Here is a 9,280-nt window from a genome sequence, read left to right on the forward strand (position 1 = left end):
CGATCAGTTTACTTTGCTGCGATTATAAGATCCTGGCCAAGGTGCTGGCAGCTAGAGTAGAGCCAGTTATGAGCAAAATAATTCATCCAGATCAGACTGGTTTTATTTCTGGCAGGCAGTTATCTAGCAATCTCCGGCGCTTATTTAACGTGATTTATTCAGCCAAGGTTAACACTAATCCAGAGGTTCTAATATCCCTAGATGCTCATAAGGCATTTGATAGAATTGAATATGCATACTTATTAACAACACTTAGAAGGTTTGGCTTTGGCCCTGTGTTCTGTTCATGGATTAAAATTCTATACACCAGCCCTCAAGCATCTATTCGAATGAATAGCATAATATCCAAATGTTTTAGGGGGACAAGACAGAGGTGCCCTCTGTCTCCTCTGCTTTTTGATGTTGCTATTGAACCCCTTGCAATTATGCTAAGGAATGCAGCCGGTTTGGCTGGAATTCTCAGAGAGGGACTTGTTCACAAACTTATGCTTTATGCGGACGATCTCCTCATCTTTCTGTCCAATCCACATTCCTCTATACCGATTGCTCTTACAATTATTTCAGATTTTGGAAAGGTTTCGGGATATAAAATGAATTTGACAAAGAGTCTTCTTTTCCCCATTAATGAAGGTGCACATCTAATGTCATTCCAATCTTTTCCATTTTCAGTAACCTTTTTACATATTTCTCTACTTAGGTGTGAATGTAACTTGAAGGTATAAGGATTTATTCAACAGTAATTTTAAAACAGCATTTGATAAGGCCAAGCACGATTTGGTTCGATGGTCAACTCTACCCTTATCTTTGGCTGGGAGGATCAATTCCATTAAAATGACAATTTTACCAAGGTTTTTATTTTTATTTCAGACAGTGCCAGTCTTTATACCCAAATCATTTTTCAAGGATTTGAATAGTTGTATTTTATTATTATTATTAAATTCCCTGCATAAGAAAAGAATATCTGGAAAGGAAGAAGGAGGATGGTGGATTGGCAATGCCGAACTTCTTGCATTACTACTGGGCAGCTAACCTTCATAAACTGATATTTTGGCACTCTGATTTGTTGAGGGAGGAAGCTCCAGTTTGGTTACTCATGGAACAGCACGCGTGTAACCCAGTATCTTGATGCTCACTGCTCTGCTCTCCAATACCCTTGAGTAAAAGCTTTTTTACGAATAACCCAATTATTCGCGGATCACTCAGAATATGGTCGCAATTCAGGCTTCACTTCAACAGTAAACAAGCATTGCCCTCAGCTCCCATTCTTTCGAACCCTATGTTTCCTCCGTCCCTCATAGATTCTGCATTTCAGAGCTGGTCTAGAAATGGAGACAGGCTCCATCTTTCTAGGAGCAAGCTGGCTAAAATGTATCCAGGGTCAGACACAACATGCCCCAGATGTAGTCTGGAACCAGCAGACCTGAGCCAAATGTTCTGGGAATGCCCCAGATTAACAAAATTCTGGACAGACATTTTCAGAACGTAACAAAGATATTGATCCCAATCCTCTGACTTCCATCTTTGAAGAAGAAGAAGATGCCAGAAGAAATGCAGCTAACAGCCAATCAGACAGAGCTCATAGCTTTCTCCACATTATTGGCTAGATGCCTGATTCTTCTCAGTTGGAAAAAGGTATTGCCACCATCTTACAAATGCTGGGTTACAGAGGTGATGTCGTGTTTTAAACTTGAGCATCTTAAGTACACTATCCGAGGAAGTTTTATGGGGTCTGGCAGCCCTTTTTATCTTATTTGAATCTTCATTGGCCAGTATAATATAATCAGTACTATTATTATGTTTATTATCCCCCACCCCCTTTTTTTTTGCTGTAGGGGTGTGTATGTTGATGTGTGTATAAATATGTAGATCTAGAATAAATGTTGTATGTGGTTCTGTGTAATTGTGATTGTTGCAAAAAGGGAAAAATCAATAAAAATATTTGTATAATAATAATAACAATGGTGAAGGTAAATTCCTTGTAAGTGTTACAAATTTGGCAATAAATCCTTTCTGGTTTGTTTACTATTTTCTATTTGGTTTTTTCCACTGTCAGTTTCTCTGTTGGCCCTGCCTTGTGTCTCTGTTGTCTTCCCCTTTCTCCTCGCACTACTGCTGCCAGCTGATTGAGTGCACCTGGTTATTGTTTTTCCCTGTCTTTGTGATAACGTTTACTTACCTTTTCCTGTGTTTGTCCCCTGCAGTTACCATTTCAGACCTAACTGTTATCTCTAGTCAGCTGGCTTCACCACTCAGTCCCCCCCCTTACGAAACCAAAATATATTGCAGTACATTGGAAAATATCATGTGATATATTTAGCAATATATTATGTGATTTAATATAAAAAAATATATTGCAATCAAGTCCAAAAAGGGCACTATATATTTACATGTAATAGTTTGTCTTTATATTAGGGATGTCAACATAACGTATTAATTTCGATCAATTAATTTGAGAAAAAAATAACGCGTTAAAAAAGAAAGAAAGAAAATAACACAGATTAATCCATTCCATATTGAACTTTGACCCAGAGCCGTTCTAGCCACCATTTGACTGTAAAATGAAGGAGGGAGACGAGAATGTGCTGCCTGGATCATTAATTGGAACATTTTGTCATGTATTTTGCTTTGTATTTCTGTTCCCTGTTATGTGTTATCCTGTTTTCCTGCTCTTTGTATTAGGTTCTGTTTCTCTATTTGTGTACTTCTGTTTAATGTATGCCCCAATGGATTGTGTTTGTACTGTGGGTTTTGTCTCCTTGTCATTGAGTGATTTTCGGTCTTGTTTTGTATTATGTTCTGTTTCCTATTTTATTGTGATAGTCTGTTTTCTGTCTTGTCATGTCTAGTTCTGCTTCCTGTGTTTTCCCGCCTGTTTGATTGTCTAATATGCTCCACCTGTTCCCCTGCCCTGGTGTCACCTTTCCTGTGTTTGCTCGTTGCCTAGTTTATTTAGCCTCTGTGTTTCCCTTTGTGTCTTGTCAGATTGTGTAAAACATTTAGAGACCGACAACCCCGTTAACATTCCCTGATGGGTATTTTTATGAAATATATATATTTTAATAGGAGGGAATTACATATCGGCTATTTGTCGGCTTCTTGAGCCATGTGTCGCCAATGCGTACATCGATTTGAATTATGTTTTTATATTTTTTATTTCACGATCGCTTACCACTGCCAGGGTTGCAACTGAAATAATAGGCTGAAGCAACGACAGTTCATGGAAAGCACAAGTGTAATTATGGTCAGATCTTGTGCCTGACTGATGGGGAAGTGACCAGTATAGTCTAATGTAGGCCATTATAGTGGGTGTACTGTATATTGGCCAGAATCTGCCTTTGGGGGAGGAGGGGGGCATATAGTGGGCGGGGCCTGGGTGTCCTCCCCCAGGGAAGTTTTAAGCATCAACAACTTAATTTCCTGCATTCCGATACACTGTAATGCACCAATTTTTTTTATTCAGCCTATATATGTTAAGAAAAAAGCATGGATAACAATTCAAAATTTATCAAAAATATAATGGAAAGTAGCTTATGTTGTTACGTGTCATTGGGCAATTTTAAGTGGTTAGCCTATATAGAACTCCTGGAGCTTACTATCACGTAGACTACACCACTTATTGATAGGATAAGCGTTGTGATTTACGTAAAACAGCGTCAGCTTTTTTGCCAGCTTTCCTTCCTGCATTTTGCCTGTAAAACGTGTTTGTGTTTTTCATATATATGTAGAATTATAATTTGCTCTTCTTATATAAAACATGCGTTTTGCGATTGGTCGCGGTGCGCAAACACCACCTCTTTTATGTGAACGTGCGCGCCGCTGGATTGGGAAACCTTGAGTTGACTGAACTAGTTGATAACCAGCGTCTTGATACAGCTTATGAGGGACCGCGGTTGTTAGGTTAGGAGTTAGTTCCTATCCTGTCAGTTTGTTTCAGCCTTGTGCCTTTTTTTTATTTTTCCCTGGGTTTTACCAGCCTTAGTGCTGCCGTGTTTTTGTTAATAAATCCCCTTCCTCAAACCTTCTCCTGCCTACCTGCCTGCTCTCTGCGATTGGGTCCTTTATTCCCTGCCTCCCCATAACACATTTACTTATAAAAATCTTCTTCCTGAATAGGGTTGGGCACCGAAATCCGGTGCTAATACGGCACAGGTGCCTTCACGACCTGTATCTACCGGACCGAATAGCAACGCGGATTTCGGCGCCCCATTTCGGTGCTAATGATATGTCTGCTCTGCTCTCTGGTGCTCTGAAACAGACGTTACAGGCAACAGAAACATCACTGCACGTGATGCTAGTTAACACTACACTTGACAGCAGCTAACATTAACCTACTGCTAGCTAGTAGCTGGATTAAACACAGTTACAATGCTGACAACTAACACTAAACGGTGTAAAGTTTGTCTGTATTACACTGTAGAGGATTCAAATATATTCTACCATATATTAAACACATATCTGTACATATATGTTTCCATATAATTTTATATATATTTAAAATGTATGCTACCAATATATACTAAATATTCACATAGATGTGAAACTATATCTTTACATATATTACCAATCCCATATAAATGGGAATACATTGTGGTGGATATTTATAAATATAAATTAGCATATATTTTGGAATATATAAACACATATATATTCATGTTCAATATATAGCAATATATTGAAAGCGTCAATCATTTGTATATTTTGCAATATATTGCAATATATTACAATATATTACATGAATATATAATATATTGTATAATATATGTATCATCAATATATTATTATAATATATTGTAAAATGTAATGGAAAATAATATATTGCAATATATTACAATATATTTCAAGTAATATATTGGTAAATATATTTTCCTTTCGTAAGGGCCCTCCGATGGCACCCTCCTTCAATCTGCCTCCGCCTCCGCTTCCATCCATCCACTCCTCGGCTTCTCTGCTCTCCAGCCCCAGTGTCTCCTCCTCGGCTTCGTGGCCCTGGTTTCCCCGCGCTCCCCTGAGTACCCTCACCCTTGAGTTCCTTCGCCCTCCTACCCCCAGTTCCCGAGTCCCTCACCATCCTATCTGCCTTCGCCATCCTACCCCTGCTCCCGAGTCCCTCACCATCCTATCTGCCTTTTCCCCGGTCCCTGGCGTCTGCCTCCCCACTTGCTTTTCCCTATTTACTCAATAAACCTGTTGCTATTTGAGCCTTGCGTTTGAGTCCGTTCTGTTCCCGCATCACAAAATCCTTTTCTGATTGTGATTTCTGATTTTAATTCTCATGGGTTCATCACTACAAGCACCACTTTCACATCCAGGTCAAAAACACAGATTATAAGGCGCCATGTAGAATATTAAACATTAAACATAAATGTTGCCATTTGATGTACTGTACTTGCGCTAATTAACAATTTCAGTCCCTTGTGCTGTATGTGTAGTGACTGCAATGCATTCTGGTCATTGGAGATGCTGAGGAACTTGAATCTCTTCCTCTTCTATGACTGGATTAAATGTTGCCTTCTGAAAGCCACCAAAATAGTTTTATGAGCTCTCTTTTGCGCTGCATTGTAGCTACCCTGTGGATGTCAGGGTGTCACATCCAGCTGACCCACCAGCTCCAAAGTTGAATCAGGAACAAAGGATTCATTTTTAACAGTGTTAAATTGTTCTGTGGATTTTGCCTTTGACTAAAGGCTAGATCATCCTCAGCTAACCAACAGCACTTGGTAACTCTTTATAATAACCATCATTAATAGTTGGTAAATTGATAGTTAATTAATCTTTAGTTAATTGTCATTTAACTGTTAGCAAACAGTTATTTTACTGTTAAAAATGAAATTATAATTAATGTTTACTAATTATTAGTAGTGCTGTAAATTAACAGTTTATTGTAACACACATTATATCCCTCATATACTATATTAGGTATCGGGTAATGATTAATGTTTGTTAACCTTTAAGAAACCATTTTTAAAACATCTATAAACATTACATAGATGGACCAGATATTACTAACACTTTGTTAAGGGTTACTAGTTGGTTTGTAAACCTTTTATAAACAGTGTATGGATGGTAGTTATAAAGTTGCAACAGATGTCTATAATACCTTGTTATATAGTTTATACTTAGTAAACCATCTATGAACATTATTTGGATGGCTATTGTAAAGTTGTGAGTGGTGTTTTTCATAGTTATTGGTTAGCAAGTGCTTGGTAAAGCAATGAGAAATGTTTTGTCCTTAAGTTCAAACACATTTATGAAAAATACACCTGCACTTCAAGGTGGGATATAAAAAATATTGGATATTAAAAAACAACAGATTACTAATAAAACCTTCATTACAAAATGACATGTAGAATTTTACAAAAAAGTACAAGTACCAGCATTGGTTATCAGCCCAGTACCAGTAAAAATTGTGGGCTGTCCTGATACTGTACTTCAAAATGTAATGTAATGTGTAGTTAATAAAGTAACTGTTCATACGGTGGCCCTGAGAGGCCACAGCACGCAACAATAAGACAACACATGCAACTGAACCACAGCACGCACTAATAAGACAACACATGCAACTAAACCACAGCACGCAACAATAAGACAACACATGCAAATAGCCCACACCACAACAAAGTGTTTCCAGGGGACACTTTTAAGTGATGCACACGTGCCTCAACCATTGGCTTTCCGGTATAGACATGTTAGGCTCCAGTCAGACCCAGAACTGAGAAACAGGCACACGAACACAGATGAGCAGTTTACAGTGTTTATTAGAAACGATGTTTGATAGTGGAGGAGGGAGGTGGCCAGGATAGCTGCTCCAGGTAGGGTCGAAGCCGGAGATCAGAAAGCGGGTGTGTGGCCAGGCAGCGAAGATGACGGCTGGGTGGAATGGCTGTTGAGAGTGGAGGTAGGCAGGTGAGTAGGCAGCGAGGAGGCAGATGAAAGCTGATGAGCAGCGGGTCCAGAGGCGGAATCTGAGCAGAGAAGGAATGCGTGAGCCACAGCACAAATGAGGCAGCAACCAAACTGGAAACAGAGAAAACAGGGATTAATTCTCTCGAGCACAGAGTAGAGCCACGTTACCACGAGAATGGTTGCAACGAACTGGCGCTGAAGAGGTGAACAGCCCGGGTTGATAACTGCTAGTTGATTACTGGAATGAGCTGCAGCTGGCTGGAGCAGAGCAGGTGAGAGTGGCCACGCCCCTTGACCTAGATCCTCTTGAGTGATATGCAACAGCTGGTGGAGACAAACACAGACAACACACACACACAAGGGAAAGGGGAACAGGAAAACAGGCAGGGACAGGGAGACAGACACTGATCCACAACAAGACAGACCAGCAAAAGGACAATTTTAACAATTTTCGCCATTTTATTCATCACTAAATTCACTTCTGAATACGTTTTAGGCGAGCAATTAACTCTTTAGATTTCGAATATAGGCAGTTTTGCGTAAATCGATGCCGAATTGACAATTTGCTTCAAAGTTTTTGGAATTGAGAAGCTCCATAAAGTGAGGCAACAGCCAGCTAGCACCTGGCGGGGCCGCTAGCTTGTCGCTCAGACAGTCCTGCTCAGAGACCCCGCTCAAAGCTGGAGGTCTCTCAGACCGGTCTCGTAAATAAGATGCTTTTATTTCGCCGTTGATGGATTATTTGTTTAAATATCACAACACATGTCCATCATAAGATTAATGGGAACCTGTGGTTAGCTGCATTTTCGGAGTTAAACTTAAACTCCACAAGCGCTTGCAGGCTTAACAACCTCGCTGGCCGGCCGTCACACACACACACACACACACACACAGCGCAGCAGGCAGAGGCGGGGGGGAGAGAGATACCCGTCCCGTTACTCTTCGGGAGACTTGTTTAAATTATTTATTATTAATTAATTTATTATTATTAGCTTTAATTTTATTGTTTATAGTTTATCTCTAACACCCCTAACTTATTTAAAAGAGTGGAACACGATCCCGACTAGTGTATTAGTTTAAGTCAGTTTAAATTATAAAAAGAAGTAGGCCTATGCACTGGCGTGTTCTAGGTGTCCCTATTAGTGTTATGTGGAATTATCTTTTCTATATTATTGTAGTGCACTGTATATGCCTGGGTACAACAGATGGAAATTAGCAATTTGAATTGTAAATGTTGGTGTCTCCCCTTTAGTCTACATAACATGTCATAGCATGTTACCACTTTATGTACAACTGTTCATTTATCATACAGACTGAAACTCAACTTCTAATAAATAAGAAAAAAAAACACACCAAAAAAAAAGTATGAGCTAAATACCAAATCTAATGTATATAGCCTATGTCATAAATTAAACAAGTCTCCCGAAGAGAAACGGGTATCTCTCTCCCCCTGCATCTGCCTGCTGCTCTGTGGTCGTGTGTGTGTGTGTGTGTGTGAAAATGCAGCTAACCACAGGTTCCCGTTAATCTTATGATGGACATGTGTTGTGATATTTAAACAAATAATCCATCAATGGTGAAATAAAAGCATCTTATTTACGAGACCGGTCTGAGAGACCCGAGCTTAGAGCGGGGTCTCTGAGCAGGACTGTCTGAGCGACGAGCTAGCGGCCCCGACAGGTGCTAGCTGGCTGTCGCTTCACTTTATGGAGCTTCTCAATTCCGAAAACTTTGAAGCAATTGTCAATTCGGCAACGATTTACGCAAGACTGCCTATATTCAAAATCTAAAACGTATTCAGAAGTGAATTTAGTGATGAATAAAATGGCTAAAATTGTCCTGTTGCTGGTCTGTCTATGTACCGGAAAGCCAATGGTTGAGGCACGTGTGCATCACTTAAAAGTGTCCCCTGGAAACACTTCCATTGTGGTGTGGGCTATTTGCATGAGTCTTATTAGTGCATGCTGTGGTTTAGTTGCATGTGTTATCTTATTAGTGTGTGCTGTGGTTTAGTTGCATGTGTTGTCTTATTAGTGCATGCTGTGGTTTAGTTGCATGTGTTATCTTATTAGTGCGTGCTGTGGTTTAGTTGCATGTGTTGTCTTATTAGTGCGTGCTGTGGTTTAGTTGCATGTGTTGTCTTATTAGTGCGTGCTGTGGTTTAGTTGCATGTGTTGTCTTATTGTTGCGTGCTGTGGTTTAGTTGCATGTGTTGTCTTATTAGTGCGTGCTGTGGTTTAGTTGCATGTGTTGTCTTATTAGTGCGTGCTGTGGTTTAGTTGCATGTGTTGTCTTATTAGTGCGTGCTGTGGTTTAGTTGCATGTGTTGTCTTATTAGTGCGTGCTGTGGTTTAGTTGCATGTGTTGTCTTATTAGT

The 9,280-nt window shown here is 39.7% G+C and overlaps 1 long non-coding RNA gene across 1 annotated transcript; it reads right to left on the reverse strand.

Moving 5' to 3' along the window:
* Positions 1-6,737: 6,737 nt before the first annotated feature.
* Positions 6,738-7,212, reverse strand: LOC120558127. The gene is made up of 2 exons (XR_005639059.1): positions 7,072-7,212; positions 6,738-6,962 (listed from the first exon to the last, which is right to left on the reverse strand). It is a non-coding gene; the product is annotated as an uncharacterized LOC120558127 (long non-coding RNA).
* Positions 7,213-9,280: the final 2,068 nt, after the last annotated feature.

The sequence above is a fragment of the Perca fluviatilis genome, chromosome 4 (genome assembly GCF_010015445.1).
Source record: "Perca fluviatilis chromosome 4, GENO_Pfluv_1.0, whole genome shotgun sequence".
Lineage (NCBI taxonomy): Eukaryota > Metazoa > Chordata > Actinopteri > Perciformes > Percidae > Perca > Perca fluviatilis.